This window comes from Leptinotarsa decemlineata, unplaced genomic scaffold (genome assembly GCF_025532065.1).
Source record: "Leptinotarsa decemlineata unplaced genomic scaffold, Ldec_3_MD MMD2_tig00026314_RagTag_RagTag, whole genome shotgun sequence".
NCBI lineage: Eukaryota > Metazoa > Arthropoda > Insecta > Coleoptera > Chrysomelidae > Leptinotarsa > Leptinotarsa decemlineata.
The window spans coordinates 16,682,159-16,703,075 of NW_027412684.1; the positions used below are offsets into that span (position 1 = coordinate 16,682,159).

The 20,917-nt window shown below is 33.6% G+C and overlaps 1 protein-coding gene across 5 annotated transcripts in view; it reads right to left on the reverse strand.

Annotated features, from left to right (window-relative positions):
• The window catches only part of LOC141485298 (uncharacterized), a 114,851-nt gene that overhangs the window by 75,322 nt on the left and 18,612 nt on the right, over window positions 1–20,917 (reverse strand). For 3 of the 5 annotated variants that reach the window (XM_074181715.1, XM_074181712.1, XM_074181714.1), the window contains exon 2: window positions 7,189–7,252. The gene's annotated coding sequence lies outside the window, so the exon portion shown is untranslated. Of the gene's footprint in view, window positions 1–7,188; window positions 7,253–17,865; window positions 18,012–20,917 lie in introns of those variants that run through there. The other 2 variants (XM_074181716.1, XM_074181713.1) reach the window with 2 other exon arrangements.

The window sequence follows — 20,917 nt, forward strand, 5'->3', positions numbered from 1 at the left end:
CCTACCATACAAAAAACATGCTACATAAAGTATCTTGGTGTAATGCTGGATCAATATTTGCGTTGGGATAGACACATTGACTATACCGTTAAAAGACTTAGAAAGCTCATGTATAAATTCTACCAACTGAGGAATGTACTAAATAATAAACTTTTATTAATAATATACGATTCCTTAGCAGAATCAATTATTAGATACTGCATTACAGCATGGGGAGGCTTGAGCAAAACTTATCTACATAACCTACAGGTCATGCAAAATACGTTATTAAAAATATTACTTAAGAAAAACAAGAGGTACTCCACGGAAGCAATTTATAGGGAGACAGGATTATTTGATGTAAGAAAACTATATACCTACCATTGCTTACTATGGATGATGAAATCTCAATTACCAGCATTACCACACTTTCACAATACTCGTGCTAAAGCCAAGCGAAACACAGTGGTACCATTATGTAAAAAAAATCATACTCAAAGATTTATGAGTTACTACGGTCCCAAACTCTTTAATATGTTGCCTCCACATATAAAAAATATCACTAAGAACTATAAGTTGAAAAAAGAACTAAAGTGCTTTATAGAACAAAATCATGAAAAAATAAAAGACCTATTTCTAAATACATATTGACCTAAACAACGTAGATTTTGTAACAAATCCTCTAGACCTGCACAGGGTTGCTACTAACTATATCTCGCCATTCTATGTAATACATGTTATAGAAGTTAAATTAGACGTTTGAATACTGTACTATATAAATATTATATATATATCGTAATACCGCTGTGAGAATCACATCACAAGCTTGCTTAGGTGACTCACAGTGGTTTATTACCTCATTCTTCTTTTTTTCCCTTTTTGTAAAATTTTTTCTGTAAATTACCTGAATTACCTGAATAAATTACCTTACCTTACCTTATATAAGTTTGAAAATGTCCATATAGGACGAAACTGCGGTAATGTTAGTTACAAATAAAAGTAGTGAAAACTTAAAATGTTTCATTTCTCTTTTCTTCAATAATTAATCAATTGATTATAAAAAATTACATTTTTTTGAGCATTTTTTAAAAATTATTTTCTTATAAATTTAAGTATTCTACTTAAAAAACATACACTTATTTGTTTGCATGCTCTTTCCTGAGCTTTTCAATTGAGTTCAATGAATTTAAAAAAAAAAATGTTTCTGTCAGATTAAGCGAATCCCTCTAGATAATCGTCAGATTATGAGACAGCACGTCTAAAACATAGAGATGAACCATATATATCTTAATCTGGCGTGCTTGAGTATTTGAAAATGGCAAATTTTTTTGCACATTATAATAATGGCCGTGAGTTTGCGTCAGATTGAAATCGTCAGATTGAAATCGTCAGATTATTGAATGAGATATTTTTTTTGTTGCACTTAACACCCCCTTAGAAAATATGACGCGCTCGATTGAATTTTTTTTCTTTTCACTTTTAACCCTTACGTACAACCACTCACATCATGCAGAGGATCAGATTAACATACCAACATTATTAATATTACGTAGGACATTGATGCTATCAATAACTGACGCGCTCGAGTATGTCCATGCAACAGTTTTTTTTTACATATTTGAAAATCTATAGCCGCTTCCCCCACCGATGAAAAGGTATATATTAAATAACATTTTTATCTTCTTATCATCTAAGCTTTGCAACCTAATATGTCTCAATGACGCTCAAGTAAATCCCCATTTTGCATCGTGGGCTCCCCTGCTATTAATTGAAGTCATATTTAAAGTTCTTGCTGTTGTTTAATGTATATAATAAACTGGCTTTCACCCGCGGCTTCGCTCGCGGGTGACAGAAGAAAATAACAATAAATATAGAAAAATTACAAACAGCTGAAACTATAGTCAGCTGGATTGGATTGAATATTGTCGTGACTGTGAATAATACAGAGCGACGCAATTACGGTACAAAGGGTTATTACTGGAATGCTAGATGACGTTAAAGTAGCTAGATTTTGAGATTTTTTGACAAACAATGTTTTTATCTCACATAAAAAATAATTGTTTTTTTTTTAATAAAAAGTATCCTATGTTATTTCTAATACTTCAAGAACATGTGTACAAAATTTCATGAGACTTTATTGTCCGAAGAAAAAAATCCTGTTGACAAAGCTAGTAAGTAGGTATAAAATAAAATACTTGAATATCCTATGAATATAAAAATATAAAGAAAATATAGTGTACATTAAACTAAAGTATGAAAAACACTGAATGAAAACAACAATTAATGGTTGAAACAAATACACACATAAAACACGCACGGTATGGAACTTATTCAAACTATAATAGGGTTCGCTACTTAAAAATTCATTGATTATTTTCCTGTATTGATTGGGTTAATATTTGTCTCTTTAGAGTAGCTCGGCGGATGGTTATACATCTTTACACCATAGTAAAATAAGGAGTACAAACTGAATAGAAAACGTGTTTTTTATATAATCCAATTTTCATATAAAAGTAGTTATTTCAAACTATTTATTTCTTTATATTGACAAAAAAAAATACATATACAAGAATGTACAAGGAAAATACACAGCGTAGCAAATGACATTTTTATATTTAAAAACATCTTTCTAACAGAAATGATTTCAATTTTTTTTTAAACAACGAAAGGCTGTGCATATTGACTTCAATTTATTTGGTAAACAGTTGTAAATTTTGGGTCCTATACGTTTTGGTGCACTTTGAGTTATCTTAATACTTAGCCAATCTAACGTGTATCATTTGCTTCTGCCGAGTGTTTTTATCATGAATATCGCTATTGAGATTGAAGTCATTCCTGTTAGTGAAAACATAAACTGACAACTCATAAATATATAATCCAACCAGAGTTAAACTTTCGTGTGTAGCGAAAATGTTTCTGCATGAATACTTTCGAGGAACATTGATCAAACAGAGTAGGATAGCTTTTTGTAGGATAAATACATACTCTTTGTCAAGTTGTCCCACAAACATACACCATAGCGCAATCTGGATTCGACCTGGGTATGATAAACAGCCATGCCATAAGTTGGTTTATGTTGAGAACATTTCTCAAGTTAATGAAAAGATAGATTATAGAGTTCAATTTTGAAACTACTTGATCACAGTGCTCATTCTAAGAAAGACTCTCATCCATTTGCATGCCTAGGAATTTAACAGCATCATGGGTGTTTCTCAAAGTAGAGTCATTAACAGTCACCTGAATATCGGATTTATTTTGATAGTTGTGAAAGCGGATTAACTTTTGTGATATTGATGACTTATTTATTTTATGGAAATTTATCTTCAATTAAATGAATAAATACTTTGTCTAATTCCCACTTACTTGATGTATTAATATTAATACGATCAAGGTTTCGGTTTTTACACCATTCTCAAGTATCTTAACACTCAGAATACTTGAGAATGGTGTAAAAACCGAAACCTTGGTCGTATTAATATCAATACATCAAGTAAGTGGAACTTAGACAAAGTATTTTATCTATATCATTTAATTGAGTTTTTTTTTACATTGAAAAACAGGTCGTGACTATTGAAATAGTTTGAAACTAAATCCAGAGTATATTCACATTTTCGTGTTGATTCATTCGTCGCTTTGGCAGATATCAACAAACTAATATCATCTGCATAAGCAGTTACTGCAGAATATGCTATTTTCCTGTCTACATTATTGATATATTTATAATAGGAATAAGAGTGGCCCAAGTATAGATCCCTGGGGTACTACAAAAAAAGCTTAGGCGCACACACACAGATCAAAACTAAAATTAATTTAATTTTTGATAAGTATAAAAATTGATTCGTTCAACTTAATGTAACTCAACTAACAAGACTCCCTCTACAGCAATCACAACAACCTGTTGTGTGTAACAACATCATCTGCGCTTTTGTTTTCTAAGAATTCGGTACGACTTCCGTATCAAAAACTGTGTATTCTGATTTAGAAAGTACCTGTCAGACCAGCGCGTAGTTATTAAATTAAACCATGTGAATTCCGGGGCAAATTATTTTTCCCAACCGCTCGTATTTCATTGATTGCCTCGTATAATTACAACACTTCTATCGGCTCGCGCTAAGGTAACCAATTTACACGTGACCGATACATTTTTTTTTCTCGGAATGTAAAACACGATAATTTATGTAGAGTTGCATTATTGCTATATTTTATGTTTGTGGAATAGCGTCAAGTTGTCGTCGTTTGTGAAATGGAATTGTAGGCCAGCAAAGACAACAAGAAAATCTAGATGAAGCAGTTGGCATAGTTGTAGATGGTATTGCCATGTAAATATGTGACTGGGGTAAACTATCGAGGTGAGGCGTGAGAGGAAGTGATAATTAAAAGTATTCCTTTCAAATTGTCAAGGTTTTTCTTTATATCCTACTTCTTCAAGAACAAAATTACAGCTATTCGTCTTATATTAGGCTGTTTCAACGGTTTTGTCCGTTTTTACGAGTCTAATTTAAACTCTAATATATCAGTCTACACTTAATCATTATTCGAAATAAGCGTCTATTGTATCAAAACACTTTTTCCAACGTAACACAAGTCGATTAATCGTCGTCTGCATAAAAATTGTGTAGTCAGGATTCGATGAAGTCGACAAAGGCCGTCTTCACCTAGTTCTGGTTGTCGAAGATTCTACAAGTGAGAAAGATATGAAAGTGCTTGAAAATATGGAAGTCGGTTGGCGAAAGCTCTGGGGAAAATGGTGGATGAGGCACAACTTCGACGCTCAATTCGTTTAATTTTCGGACGGTGATTTGTGAAACATGCGGACAGGCGTTGTCGTGGAACATAATTGGTACATTTCGTCGATTTTCTCACAATAAGAGTCTGCTGTGATAGTTTGACCCGGTCGCAGAAAGTTACTGTGAATCACGCCAGCCGCTGACCACCATACAGTAACCATTGTCTTTTTTTGGTGGATTTTTGCACTTATGAAGTGCGTTGTTTGATGTTGAATACCTTTGCTGAAAATTCTTTAATTTTCTTCAACACCTCATTTTTGTTAATCAGGAAATAAACGAATGTTTTTCAGGTGAAATCATCAGAAATCATTCTAGTTTGTTTTCCTTGAATACAACTGTCACACAGTTTTTCACTGTGGCATTTATCAAAACAGAGACCTTCGGCAAATCCATCTTGTATATCAGTGCTGTTGTATACGAAACAAAGTTTTACGTAAAATCGAATCGAAACTACTATCATATAATCGAAGGAAACCAAAGACGATGACAACCTTTTTTTAAAATTCAGGTTTCCTCCAAAATTACCTCCTGTTCAATATTCAGAGACAGGTTCATGCACGTTTCAATCTAAAACTGATAAAAAGTTGAAAATATGAAACACCCTCATTAGATTTGAGACAGGAAAATTGTGAAATGTAACTATTAATTTTGTCTGTTCTAATGTCATGTGTATTTTTTGCTTCTTTTCAGCTTATTACTTTATAATGTAGTTGAGCGATTTTTTACCAATTTTTCTCTATGAATTAAATTGAACCGAAGCGAAGCCAAAACAGACCGAAACGATAGACAAAAATGCATTCTTACGTTTCGAGGACTGTTTTTCTTTCCTTTTGAGCGACCAAAAGTACCCGGATCGTCACATTTGATTAAAAGTGGATATTTCACAACAAGAGGCGTTCAGAACAGTGGTTGGATCAAGATGAGCCATGCAGGCACTTTGTTGCAGAATGAAGATTGTTCCTGTATGATAGATGAGCCCCACTGTATATAACAATGTTGTAGTTGTTATTTAAAAACATTCGAGTTTGTTTACTTGTCAAAATATACGTTCCAAAAAAGTCATCAAGTATAATTAATTATATTCAATCTTATACTAATTGTATCAGGTTATGTGCCCAGAATTGCACATTTGAACATTTCTGTTGTTCTTGTACTGCAATTAGAAGACAGAATAAGTTGGATATACCTGTTCCTGATAAAATGTCCATATCAAATACTGCCGTCTCAGCTTGTTTCGAAAAACTCGAGGGAAGTGAAAATTATATCGACTGGAAGTACGCCATGGAAATTCATCTCATCAATTGCGAACTGTTGGAATATGTAGATGGAACAAAAGATGACAAAGAAGCCGGTTTTGACGGTAAAAGTAAACGAGCACTTGCATCCATTTTCACACCAAACACTATTGCCTGGTGTGAAAACTCATATCTACACTGAACTAAGGGAATTGAAAACAAGCAAAGAAGTGTGAGATCGCTTAGCCAAAATCTTTGAACTCAAAGGATTTTCAAGAGTTGCTGCTTTAATCGAACAATTGGTAATGATAAAGTACAATGACTGTAGAGGCATGGATGATTACCTTTCTAAAAAAGTAAAGTTAGCTTAACAACTCAAAGCAACCGACCTCGAAATAAAAAATGGTGTCTTAGCTGCACTTATCTTTGTAAGTCTTCCGGATTATTACAAACCGTTAATCATGGCTTTGGAAAATTGTGGTGCTCAACTTACAACAGACTTGGTAAAAGAACGTCTTTCTGCAGAAGCAGTCAAATTTGAAAACATCAAGAAGGAACCCGCCTTCCTAATGAAGAAAGGACCAGTTAAAAAATGTCAAAAGACTGTAGATACTCGAGAAGAAGTGAAAAGACGAATGTAGCTCACAATAATGAATCCGGTTTGTTTATACATTCTTCAGTCCTTGGTATTGGAAATCTCAACCCGAATAATTTAATTTCATGCCGACAGTTAGGAAGAAAGAATAGGCCATTCTGAATATTTTCCAGATGATTGTCAAATATTTATTGACAGCTGAAGGTAAAAATTGGTCCCTTAGCTTGGAGAAGACAAATAGAACATAGTGGCTTTTCTTCTGGGTTTACAGATTGTGAAATTAAATTCAGCGAGACTAATATCCTAATACATAGTGTGTTTCCATCACTGAGAAGATGAAAACGTGACATAATAGAAAGTGTCATCGCAAAAAACTCAACAATATGAGCGTTTGTTTTCAAAACAATAATATTATCACTCTAAAAGCATACTCTTCAGACCTAATGGGCTTTTAAATCTCATATTTAGAATATACTAATTGTACTGACTGTGCAAAGCATTCATCAAAAACATTACTGCCGTAAAAATAAACATCAGAACAATTATGATGTTGAAAAATATATCATCGACTGCTATTCTCGTTGTTACTCACTTTGTAATGATTACGTCACTCTCAAATTGATTTATCTTCGTCAATTTTAGTAGTCCTTGATCATCTGAAACAAAAGCCAACGTTGAGAAACCTACATTCATTTAAAAATTCATTATTTACACTCCAATTCTGCTTCGGTAAGTGAACCTTATGGGTGACTTGGTATTATGTGCAGTGGTGTACCATCTCAAGTTTAATTTTAGAACGGTATTTTATTATTTTCTGAGAATGGAAGAAGGGGAAAATTCGACACTCTCATATTTTTATTGAATAAACTTGACACAGTGATATCAATGAACGATAAGTTAAACCCACTTGAGTAAAGTTCTATATATCAACTTTTTATTGTGCAATTGAAGACAAAACAGTTTACGTTTAACCACAGCTTTCGTTTGGATGATGGTTTGCACCTGATACTTCGAAGAGAGATAGATATTCCAAGCCAAATTGATGACAATAATAATAATATTAATATGCTTTATCATAAGACATAATCTTGAAGGCAAAGCTTGGATAGTACATACTTAAAAAAATGCAATACATACCAACTGAAATTAAAGTAAAAATATAAATGGAGCATGGAGAACTTCCCAGAAATATTAAGCTTGGTGAGGTCATTAATGTATAATAAGAAAAGAATGGGACCTAACACAGAGCCTTGTGGAACTCCAGAATTAATTTCCTTTTTTCTTGAAAGTTGAGTTGTTTTGACCATTTGCGTCCGTCTCATTAAGTAGGAATCGAAGCATTTGTGAGTTACTTCTCCGCATCCATAATGTTAGAGCTTTCTCAGCAGTATTTTGTGATTACCGCAGTCGAATGCCTTTGATAGATCACAAAATACTGCGGCAGTTTTTTCACCGACATTTATCTTAGAATAAACTTTATTCACTATCACTATCGTTTGACATTTCATTGTTTATTAAAAATGTTCTGAGATTATTATACAGTTTTTTATTTCATTTCTTACTTCCTTTGGAAGATTCCCACAATCTTTTTGTATAGAGATGGATAAGTAGAAAGCCAAATAATTTTCAAATTGACGTGTCGATAATGAAATCTATAGAGAACCTGGAAAAATGAATTCATATTTTGCATTATATTTAATTTTATCCAATTGAAAATAGTCTGAAGTAGATTTATAGTGGCATTTATTATGATAGTTGATTGACGTTACTTGTGGATTTCCTGAGTCCATGAGAAACGTATTATGAGAGTGCATTAAACAATTCACATGGGTTTCAATCAGACAGTACTTCCTCAGGCAAAAACAAGTGCTGCGGTTTCATAACCATTACTAGTATACTGTATAGTATTATTGAACACGTCTGAGGAAGCTTTTGTACCGTGAAACACGTGCTCTTGCTGATGACGTATATCTGTTTTAAAAATAATCTGTTTAAAATCTGTTTTTTCCGTTAACCAACTGTCGCACCCCTACCAACGACAACCCTCAGCAGTCGAAACTTGTGCGAGCTAAGGATTAACGAGGTCTCACCTGTTAACGTGTGATTCCTAACACGGGTTGGACGATAGCATGTGAAAATCGATCGTTCAGACTAGGGCTTGAACCACCGACCAACACGGCAGTCAATTCCAGTGAGCGAACAAAGCACCCACGTCGGAGCTCCTGGCTACATTAGTTTTCATGAACTTGGTCTGAAAATATAGGCACATTTCTGAAATCAGAATGTAAATGCTACAAATTCCAGAATCTTTCATAGGCCACCTTTTTCCGCGTGAAATAACTCACAGTGTTCATTGTACACCTCTTCAATGATAATTTATCGTGTCAATTTTCCTGTGCAACATTTCGCCGCTACTGAGACATTCAGTTTATATTCTTCTCCGTTCTCCTCCTCTACCAAATATTGAGTTATGTCATGGGAAGATAAACAATTATTATGTCAGCAGTTTAAACCGAGTCGTAATTGAAGTGCTAATGTGTCTGTGAAAAACATTCAGTCAGCAATGAAAACAATATTCAGTGCCGATTGGCGGGTGATGAAAGTCGCAAATTCACAAGTCCGTGATAATTGATGATTGGAAAAAAACTGCCATGAATGAATCAATCTTATGTTCGCTGATTTGACAATGATGACGATGGCGTTTTGAGAATCAGGAGTGAAGGATATAAGACTGTGAATCGACTTAGTTGTGGATTTTACATATGCGTATCTACAAGCAATTAACATACACAGGGTGTCACTTTGTAAACTGTCCACCCTTTCTATCTTCCTTCCAGTAAACAATATGAGGAATCGAAAAATCAGGTCCATTTTATTGTCGAGAGGGACACTCTCGAGTAGTCCTCGTTGTTCAACCCCCTAGGAGGGGTAGATGTTACCCTTAGAATTTTAAATGGGAAAGGATTCAAGTGGAACATCATTTTGATTGGTGTTCAATTTTGCTTGTAATGGTACCCTTATCTATTATTTTTTTATGGGAATTTTCCGAAAAATAGCGTTCTAAACTAACAGAAGTGGTAAGAATATTAGGTGGTACCATTGCAACCCTTTATTAGGGGTAACTATAGCCATTAGCTCCAATTAATTTACATCAAAACGTAGTCTAATAGTAAAACGTAGATGGTAGTAAAGTTGTGTTTAGTAAATGCTTAATTTTCAATTCTCATCACAGAAAGTGTACAGATAGCCGTTTTTTATTACTTCTGCTGTGAAAGTTTCTGTTTTCAGGCAAAAAATTGGTTCAAAAATTTGAACCTGTAGGTTGTTTAGTGGTTACTTTAATGGTGTACATTCTTCAAGACAGAACTGAAATGATTATAATGTAGGGAGGAAAGAGAAATGAAAATTTCTATGTTTTTTACCACTTTTACTTGTAACTAACGTTACTGCAGTTTCGTCCTATATGGACATTTTCAAACATATAAATTTTTTTGGGGTCCAATTTGGTGATCCATTGCTGGTCCATCTTGTTGAGCCCTACAGGGTGATCTATCTTGGTGGTGCTACAGGGTGATCTATCTTTGCGGTGCTACAGCGTGATCCCTCTCCGCCGTACTACAGGGTGACCCACCTCCGTCGAACTACGGGGTAGCCTAATACCATATACCGGGTGGCCCAAAAAGAGCACGCAAGTTATAATTGGTTTATTTGAATATTTGTGTAATACCAAGTTATTTAAATAATTGTTTGCCCTTTTGTTTACTGTTACCTGTTTGATATAATGATGGCCTTTCTGGCTGAATTCACCGCTAGTTGACAACGTGTTTGGTTTCATTTGTAAAACGCAAATTGAGGTGTTTTCTTACTTTCACAATTGTTTGTTGACACCGATGCGCCTACGCCTGAGCTCACGCGAAGCAAACGAGATTGTCTTACCTTCCAATACTAGTATTTACGATTTCGCCCACACCTACTCAATTTTCGTGGTAGTTTTACTTGACGTGAAAGTTGTCATAGCACTACACCAATAAAAATATATAACAATACATAATACATACACCTACTTAAAAAATTCAACAAATCAAAACGATTGCATACATTTATTCATTGAGATAGTCAGCAACTGAATAGTAACATTTTTCCAACAGAAACTGTTTCAATAGTTTTTTGAAACATGTAAACTTTCCTTTCCTTTTATTTGAGGTGGAAGGCTATTGAATAATCTAGCGCCCATGCTATTTGGAGATTCATTACTCAGCTTTAAACGGACCGTCTGAAAATGTATATCTTTTTCCTTTCTCGTATGATAATTGTGCACGTTATCATCAAGTGTGAATTTATTTTTGTTTCGGAAAACATACATACATTCTTCGTATATATAAACACATGGTGTTGTCAATATACCTAAGTTTGGAAATAATTGTCTACATGAATGAGAGCTAGACACCCCTGCCATGCAGCGAACAATCTTTTTTTGTGCTATAAACACCTCAGCACACCGCCATATCTAAGTTTGTGTCTATATGAGCAGAATAAAGAGTTATTAACTGTTTTCTGGTTAAAAGATTACGCCTGTTCCTAACTAAGTAATTAATTGAGTGAAGCTTGGCAATAATATGTCCACATTGTGCCTTCCAGTCAAGGTGCTCATCAATATAAAGCCCTAGAAATTTCATTATTCCTTTATTAGAGCTTGATAAGGGCCTGTCATTCACTTCTATTTCTATTGTGTTACATGCTTTCTGTTTGTTATGGATACAAGTCGTTTTCATTGAAATAGTTAGTAATTTTTTTCATTACATCAGTGTCCACCTTTTCTATTTCCGATAAAAATCATCTGCATATGCAGTGTACTTGCCTGTGATATTCTGATCTATATCTGTCACATACAATATAAATAGCACAGGCCCTAATATTGACCCCTAAGGAACACCTCTTTCAATAGTTCTCAGTTGTGAGTTGACCTTCTGAGTCTTGCTGACATACTATACTAACATACTGTGTACGATTTTCTATGAATGTTGATATCCAAGTATTCGCTACCCCTCTAATACCAAATCTGTCCAGTTTTGCTGGTAACTTAGCGTGGTTCACACAATTGAAAGCACTGCGTAAGTCACAATCTACTGCAGCTGGACTTTCATCTCCTTTAATATGTTCTACCACTGTGATATAAAAGGAAACTAAAGCCGTTACCGTCGACCTTGATTCTTGGAAACCATGTTGGTTTTCTGTTATAATTTCAAATTTTTCAATAAATGTTACAAGATGGTCCAGAAAAGAGTATTCGAATACATTACTGGTCTGTAATTTTCCAAATTATTTCGATAATTTGTTTTGTGAACTCACTTTCCCGCATTTTAGTCCTTTTGGGTAAGCGTCATTAGAGAAAGACAAATTCACCATGAAACTGAGAGGTGTTACTATCGATTTGATAACTTTTTTTAATGAAAAAGGAGGAACTTCATCTGGACCTGTTGAACATTTATTTTTTACTGTATTTTTCAATATGCTGAGTAACTTATTTTCCTGAAATGGAATCAGAAAAAGGGAATTGAGATTAAAATCTGTATTTTCTGTTGGTTCTATGCTTTTTTTGTCTAACTGAGAAACCAGATCTTTTGGAGCAGTAACAAAAAGTTGTTGAAAAGTGTTGCCAACTCAGAGGGATTTTCAATCATTTCATTTCCCATTTTTATTTTTATGTTTTGGAAACCTCTAGATTTACTTGACAACTCCGCAATCACCCTCCAGCATGTTTTGAAGGGTCATTCGATGCTAAAATCCTGACAACGAAAAAGAACCAATATTGAACAAGTTATTACACCATTTGAATTGGATCTTAACAATGTACTAAAATGAATACACCATTTTTTTGTTTTTCACAAGCAAAAGTGGATAAGTAAAACCTAAATCCAAAATTTTATAAACATCGGCGATGATATTTGCAAATTTATATGAAAAAAATTTTAAAAAATGGTTTATCATTTCTCCACCATCTATAAGAACTTCTGTACCGTTATTAAAATACACCACCTTCAAAAAAGTCGACATCAACACACGTTTTTGGCTGAATATGTTGCTAACCGTTCATCGGTCCTGATGAGCTTCTGAAAGACAAGTTCGCGAAGACGAAGAATCTTCAGCACACTTGGGTCAAAGACCCCTACGAAACGCCATCAGAATATAAAGCACAAAGAAGATTTTATCTCTATGAGCCAGTTAAGTCGTTGCACATACCTGAGAATTATTTCCCAACCAGGATGAGAGAGGATGTCTAGATTTTAGCAGCTTGTTTGTTTTATATGTGTAAAAGTTTACTCAGTTGAATTTGATATCGTTATCAAACGATAAACGACTTTTTCTTTCTCTGGGTAAACTAGGAGTGCTGTGTTAATGGTGGACTGTAATGTTTCCTTTTACTTTGAATTCATTTGTGTGAGCGAATGGGAATCAAGAAGCTCACTTTTAGTAGTATTCAAAGTACCGATATTAACATTATGAGCCATAATAAAACCACAAAAATTTATTTTTCTCATTTGTTTCAGCAGAAGAGAAACTACTGGCACTTTTCTAATAATTGTCCGGTTTTTGAGTTGACAACGTTATTTACTCTTGAAATTTTTCGTTGTCTTTGAAAATCATCATGTTGGGAGATATCTGTTACATTTTATAGGAATGAACTAATAATAATAATATTTATTTTCTCACATACAAGACAAATTACTTTAGATGATTTAGAACCCCAGGTATGGGGTTGGACAATGCGTAACGGATTGTTAGAACCTATCATGACCATTTTACTACCTGCTCCAGATGAGTTACTCAATACGATATTCTGTAACTGCAAAAGTGGTTGTGGTTCAAGATGTGGATGCAGAAAAGCGAGTTTGAAATGCTCTTTAGCTTGTGGCCAGTGTAATGCGCAAGCTTGTCTCAAAGCTGTACCATATAACACCGATGTTAACGAAGATAGGTCCTTTGATCCAGAAATCATGGAAGAATCGGAAACGAATCTGGGTGGAGATGACAATGAAGATGATAACGCCCTTGAATGTTTACAGCTACGAGAAGACGTCGACTATGAAGAAGAAGAAAATTGAAATTAAAACTCATTATTCTTTTAATTATTTTATCTGTTTTTTTAATTTTGACATTCATAAATGTATCAAATGAGATTTTCTAATAAAAATACCTAATGGACAAAATTGTTACTTCCAACTGAAGGACGAATTCTTTACGCAAGATGAGGGACTGAATGGGATCGCCACTTTCATCGGTTGTAGCCAACGTATATATGGAATGGTTTGAAACTCGAGCAATTGAAGAAGCCCACAAGAATACGTAGACGACTTCTTCATAATATGGAATTATAGGAATACAGAACTAGACACCTTTCTGAAGTACATCAATAACGTAAGTCCTTCCATCACTTTCACAATGGAGAAGGAAGTTCACAACAAATTGCTATTCTTAGACGTATTGGTGAAGAGGACCGACAATAAATGGGAAACATCTGTAGACCGAAAACCCACTCAAACGGGACAGTATGTGAACCACGAATCCAACCACCATCAATCGACTATAAGAGAGGAATCATCAATACTCTAGTAGACGGTGCTTTCGAGCTCTGTAATACAAAGGAAGGTCTCGAAAAGGAACTATGCATCATCCAAAACGACTTTCTGCGGAATGGTTACTCCATCACAAGAAACATACACAGCCAGGAGAAACCAGCAAATCAGGAATAGCAGAGCCACTTAATGTTCTTCTCATGTTCAATTTTTTGATTTTTTAATTGTTGCTTGTATTTTATTTCATTGTAATTTCAGTTTTTTTGCTTAGTATGATCTTTATTCTAAAATTTTATAATAGGCAACATCAATCAACGTAGGGGAGAAGTTAAATTCGTTTATTCCTCTTTTGAAACATTGTTGGTAATTCACCTGTGAAAGTAAAATTTATTTTCTGGAACTTATCAGGTATGTTTTTCATATACTTCTTCTCAGTTATAACTATAAATAGAACTAATTCAATTAAATACCTGATATCAAATAAAGTTACATCAGAGAAAATGATTCTTTACTTGTGATAATTCACATACAGAATATTTTTTCTGAAAATAAGGTGTATTTTCCATGAATATGTTCATTTGAAGAGATCTCAGAAGTGAACAAGAGATTCTCTGATGCAAATTTTTTAAAAGTCACAAAAATTTTCAGGACTAAGAGTTGTAGTTGTGAGTTTTCAAATAGATTCGCCCCCTATTGAAAGAAGTTAATCCTGAGGACCGTACTGTGTCACAATTGCGCTGAATTGTTTCATCAAAATTTTATTCCTCCTATGAGTTTCTCTAATCCAACTCCACTCCCTCCAAAAATGTATACAAACAAAGAAGCTTTGTCGTACAATGAGGTATCAACTCGAGTAACATTTCATTATACATTTTACATAATACCTGCGAGACACGTCTTGCCAAAGGAATGTTTACAATGTTTCGTGGGACATTGAAAAGAAACTTGCCTTTAGCATCCCTCACGTCTAGACAGGACGTAAAACTTTTTATTAACAGGTAAATGAGCTTTGAAAAGCTCTTGAAGGCCTGGCTCGCTTTTATTTCTAGGGACATTTCAGAGAGCGTGAGGATGTTTAAAAAGAATGTCGATTTGGCGTTGTCAGCACAAAAAGTAAGTAAAAGGAAAACAGCCTGTCTACAAAATATTACATTCATAAACAAAAAAAACTAGAATTACGAGTAATTTCTCGAAAGTTTGACATTTGCTATGTCCACTGTTGATTATATTGTAATAAAAAATATTATTATCATCATAAAGCTTAATATAGTTGAAACTAGTGAGGATAGTTTTCATAAGGATAAAACATAAGCACTACAGAAGCATCAGTAAGGCTCTCTAAGGGCGGTGCCTGTGCGGAAGTAGCGATTCACATTGGATTTGAATCGCTGGAGACTAAATCCATTTGAGAAAAATTCTCAGGATTTATTCCACATAAACGCAGTTTCCCAAATGAAAGAGTTTTTGAACATTGAAGTTTGAGGTGCAGTAAGTTGAACCTCAAAACGATGAGCAGCCACAGTCTGTCGCGTATTTCTGATATGTACCGCTCTTGGTGAAATCAAAGTCTCTTGTACACCTCCCGTGGAAGTATCTATATAATCTTTCTTCGATGTTCCAGACTATCAAGATTGCAAGTGATGTTTACGTCTCCAATCTGGATGAATTCTAGTCTAGTCATTTTAGGGAGTTTGCCTAGGAGAGTGAACATACCCAGCTGTAAACTTTGTATTTTGGCATCATAAAAGTATTCTTAAAATTCACATATGATTCGATGGCCGCAACTTCAAAAATTGGGGGTCAAAAGTAAAAAAAAACGACTTTTTGCACGTTTTTTGCCAATATGTCGTTTCCTATGGGTTTTATGCAAATTTATTCACTATCAATATTGTAGAGAATTAAATTCTCTACAACTTTTGTTTCAAACATTTTTTCATACGTTGAATCGTTTTTGAGATAGAGGGCAGCGCGAGCGCAGATTAAATATTATTTGAAATCAACTGGTTGTTCCGATCGAAATCAGCTCATTTAAGGTTTACAAATTATTACTTAATGAATAATTAAAAATAATTTTCATTTTTCATTAACAACTACATTATATTTAAATATGTTTTTCATTAATTATTTTAATTGAAGGGGCTATATTTTTAGGAGTGATTAATTTTCGGGAACGAAAGGTTTTGGCTTTCTACTACTATATCTTGATACAATAAAAGGATGAGGGATTCTTCCAAAGAAAGGAAGGACATGTACATCATTTTGAAGCATTTTTCACCATCTTTCAATTTATCGAGTAATATACAGGGAGTTTCATTTGAAAAAATGAACTTTCGACTACTTTTGTGCACAATGGAAATAATAGTAATTTTAGCACGCCCTGTATGATATGGAGTCGATTCCTTGGTGTTATTTGAATATTTCGAGTTTGTTCAAACTATCATCAAAATATCAACTTTTCATGAATTGAGAATACTGATGTACTTAATTTCAATTAAGGCTATGTTTTGGACTATATTTAGCACAATTTATTTTTTATCTCGAAAACAGATAGAGATAGGTATAGGACATTATCAACAAAAAAGTATTAAAATACTAGAGCGATTCCAAAAATGTATTAATATACGGGGTGTTCCATTTGAAAAAATATAATTGCTAGGACTTTTTGATGGAAGTGGCAACGCCCCAATGCTGAAAATATTTTAGATCGATAGAACAGGTAAGGAAATGTGAGTGGTGAAATTTTCAGAAAAATCATGCTTTGCGTTTTCCAGAAACGTCTAACCTACCATCGACCGTGAGTCACGCTGTATATCTAGTTTAGAAAATATTCAAAAATATTTTTTGAAATATGCATATTTCAATCAACATGAGAAAAGTTCCAAATACCTAAAAAAATTCAGGCAAAGCCGAGATATGTGTTTTGCATATAAAATACTACATGGTCAGATAGATTGCTCGCCTCTATTGTCTCAAATGCCATTCAGTATACCGCGTATTTCATCTAGATTCTGTAGCACATTTCATATTCCGGTTTCCAATACTCTACATCATTTTCATTCTCCCATAACTACTATATCTAGAAGTGTTAATAATGTTCCTAGTGTACATATATTTTTATAATGTTTGAACAATTAAAAAAAAAGATTCTTCGTTTCATTCAAAATTGATCTTACTTTATGTATAATTATCATATTTCTAATTGTATTCACCTGTAAATGGGCTTTTGGACCTGCTGGGTGTATTGAATAAATAAATAAATAAATATAATCGCCTTATATATCAATCAATTTCAACTTTTATCTTTGACGTTATCGCAAAATTGAAATTATCGGGCAAGATAATAAATTCCAGTCGCCTTACACATCGAGGCGACACGCGTGATGAAGAAAGATTGAAAATGCGATTTTACGTAGTATATCACTTTGAAGGTTGAGGTCGCGTTTTTGTTTTGTGACTGAACGTGATCAGCTGAAAGTGAACAAATTTTAATAATATGCATTTCAGGCGTTCGAATATATGTAAATGAATTCCAATTTTCCAAAAATATTCCCATGAAATTTTTAGAAGTTCAGTCATAATGAGACAAAGACAACAAGGAGTAGACTAATGAAATTCTGGGCAAAAATAATGTATTCTATGAAATAAATAATCAATTTGGGGGATTTATTCAACCACAATATTTAATTTTTACTCACTGCGCTGCATTTCCATGGAACTGAATGTTGACAACTATTTCACAAGGATATAAAAGGAGTGTTTTTGTTTTCAACATTGCAAGCTGGAATATTTCATTTGGCTTATCAGGAACAAACTATGAGTGGTGTTTATTTGTCCATAGATAAAGAGTATCTTATCGACTCTCGCATTGCACATTGGCATTTTATCGTCGATACATGTGAAACTGTTCACGATGAGTAATTCTTGGCATTTGTTATAGCTCCAAAGTAAACATAGGCCACATAGAATAATAAACAATTTGGAGTGGTTGTCCCAAACAAAAATCAATGGGAAAAGAATAAACAACTGGAAATGAATCAGAACCATCAAGAGAAAGGCCCTCATAAGTGCATATTCCTAACAACGAAAGAATTGTTTATAAGATGTACGCAATATAATACAACAGTTTTTTCAGCACTTGTAACTCATCAAACGTATAATAGATGTCATTCTAGTTTTTATGACGAATACTTCATCGATATACGAGGTATGTTCAGAAAGTAATAAGGTGAATGGAACAACAAAAACTCAAATGATTTACACAACGCAATATCTACTGATATGAAAAAAGTCAAGGAGTGTTGTTATGCTAATTTGCTATTTTTCAATATCACTAAAACAAACATTTTATCATTTAGATGTGCTCTTGATGACCTGTCATTTGGTGATAACTTAGTGATCAGGAACGAGACTCAATCTAAATTTCTAGGTATTCACAGTAACAACAAGCTCAAATTTATTGAGCATATTAAACAACTTAAAAGTAAAATTTGCTCTGGATGTTATGCAGTGAGAGTAACTTCAATAAATTTGGGAATCAAAACTGCCAGAACGGTGTATTACGCCCTCGTTAAATCCCACCTACGTTATAAAATACCGTTTTGGGGAGTATGCAATTCATGTGTGCATAAATGTGCATATTTGAATTTAGGTTACATACGATTTTTGTTCATATTCTTGTTTGGATATAAATGCTTATTTTTCTGGTGGAATGGGTGTGTTAATTTATGTTATATTATATATAAGTATATATGTTTATAAGTCTATTATATAAGTCTAAAGCAAATGAACTTTAAACGTTCAAGCCAGTCTCGATGTACCTACACGGTAGGTTTAATGGACTGACGCCTATCAGAAAACAACTACTGCCCTGGCTAATATCACGAAGGCCGTTGGATTATATCCGACAGGGGTCAGTGCAGGAATCTTCACAGAAAATTTTCCTCATATGCAATTGGCAATACAACTGAAAGAGTCGACCTTCAATTCTGGAACGGGCACACTTGCAGACCGGTTACTTAGAATATTAATTTTTTTGAGAAATGCTGTCATTCTCCTCTTCATAATTTTCTCAACAATTTTTGACAGAACAGGTAGTATAGAAATTGGTCTGTAGCTGGAAGGCGACTCGAAATCACCACCCTTCGAGGATTGTAAAAAACGCTGGCTACTCTGAATGGGACAAAATAGAAATTGATGAATATTTTTTGAGAAAAATATCAAAATTCACCTTATTTTTTCAATAGACCTCGTACTTCTAGGTGAGAATGGGCTATAAACAAAGTGAGTCGTTTCAAAAATGAGAGTTTTTTTGTTATCTATTCAGTTCATGGGTTCTCAGATAAAAAATTCCTCGAATGAAAATATAATATGCAGGTACTTACTCGAAAAAATTTCACAATTTCACCATTCGTTTGCTGAACAAATTGCCTAAATTATGTAAACAGGTTAATTGTTCTGGGAAAACTGGTTTTTGCAGTCACGCAAAAATACATATTTTCCATCGTGAAATTGTAATACCGCTTTGATTTATATGATTTATTGCGTAATGGACAGAAACAGGAAAGCTTATTTGAACGAAACGGTGAATACCCTGAAAATTAAATATATTTTTCGGGTATGTCCCTACAAACTTTATGCCTGTGTTTTTTGTAAGATTCATTTGAGATTTGCATTTATTGAACAACTAAATGAATGGCTAGGAATGCCACGGTAAAAGGGTTTTCGCTCGAAAAACACATTTCTTGGACAGATTTAAAAGTTCTATTTGACATGCTTCAGGAAGCTGACAATTTGAATCAATCACCCACACTCATCCTTCAGCTTTCCTATTTCATTTAACGTATCAAACGATTAAAAAAAAATAGATTTTTATACGCTACGTTATTTTTATCATCATTTCATTGTATCTTAGACTGGTATTCACGAATGATTTACCTATTTTTGTGATTTCTGACGTCTGTCGAGGAATTAAATATGCATCATGGAATTACCCTGTAAATTTGACATCTGTTTGCCATCCAGACAAATTTGGACTCAGTTCTATTTAAGTAATGATTAATTGAAAGGCCCAACATGGAAGCCTGGTTTTAGTGTGGTAGTATTCTTTCATACATTTATAGTTCAAGGTTAAAGGTTTAACCAAGTAATATTCGTTACCTTCCAATAATTAATGGGTTTCGCATGAAAAAAGGTAATAGAATAATAATATCAATAAAGGAATAGGCCACAGTATCAGATGGTATGGATAATAATGAAAAAATATGGGAATTTTTCAATTAATTAAAAACACAAGTTGGCGTTGCCTGAATACATTGTAGAATGATTTTATTCTTTAGAAATATTCCATCATAAAATTAAAATTCGGATGTTGAAATCATGAAACCAATTTTGATTGAAAAATTTTTTGTCGAAAACTACTGAACAATCTAAAACTCAGCCAATAATGAAGTCATTGAGGTAAATGTTATACCACATATTATAGTAGATGTTTGTGTATGATAACTTCATATAAATTAGTTATTTATTAGTATATCACTTCAGAGATAAAATAATATAAAAAAAAAATAATATAAAAACTAATTCTCTATATATTGTAGTATTTTATATCTGTTACGTACAGTTAACGGGGGATGTCTACGTTTTTTTGTATCTTTGTATATCTGATACCAAATTGAAATAGATATACTAACTTTTTGAACGGTGAATTCCAAAAACAAAAAACAATCAGCTTGGCCTTCAAAATATACA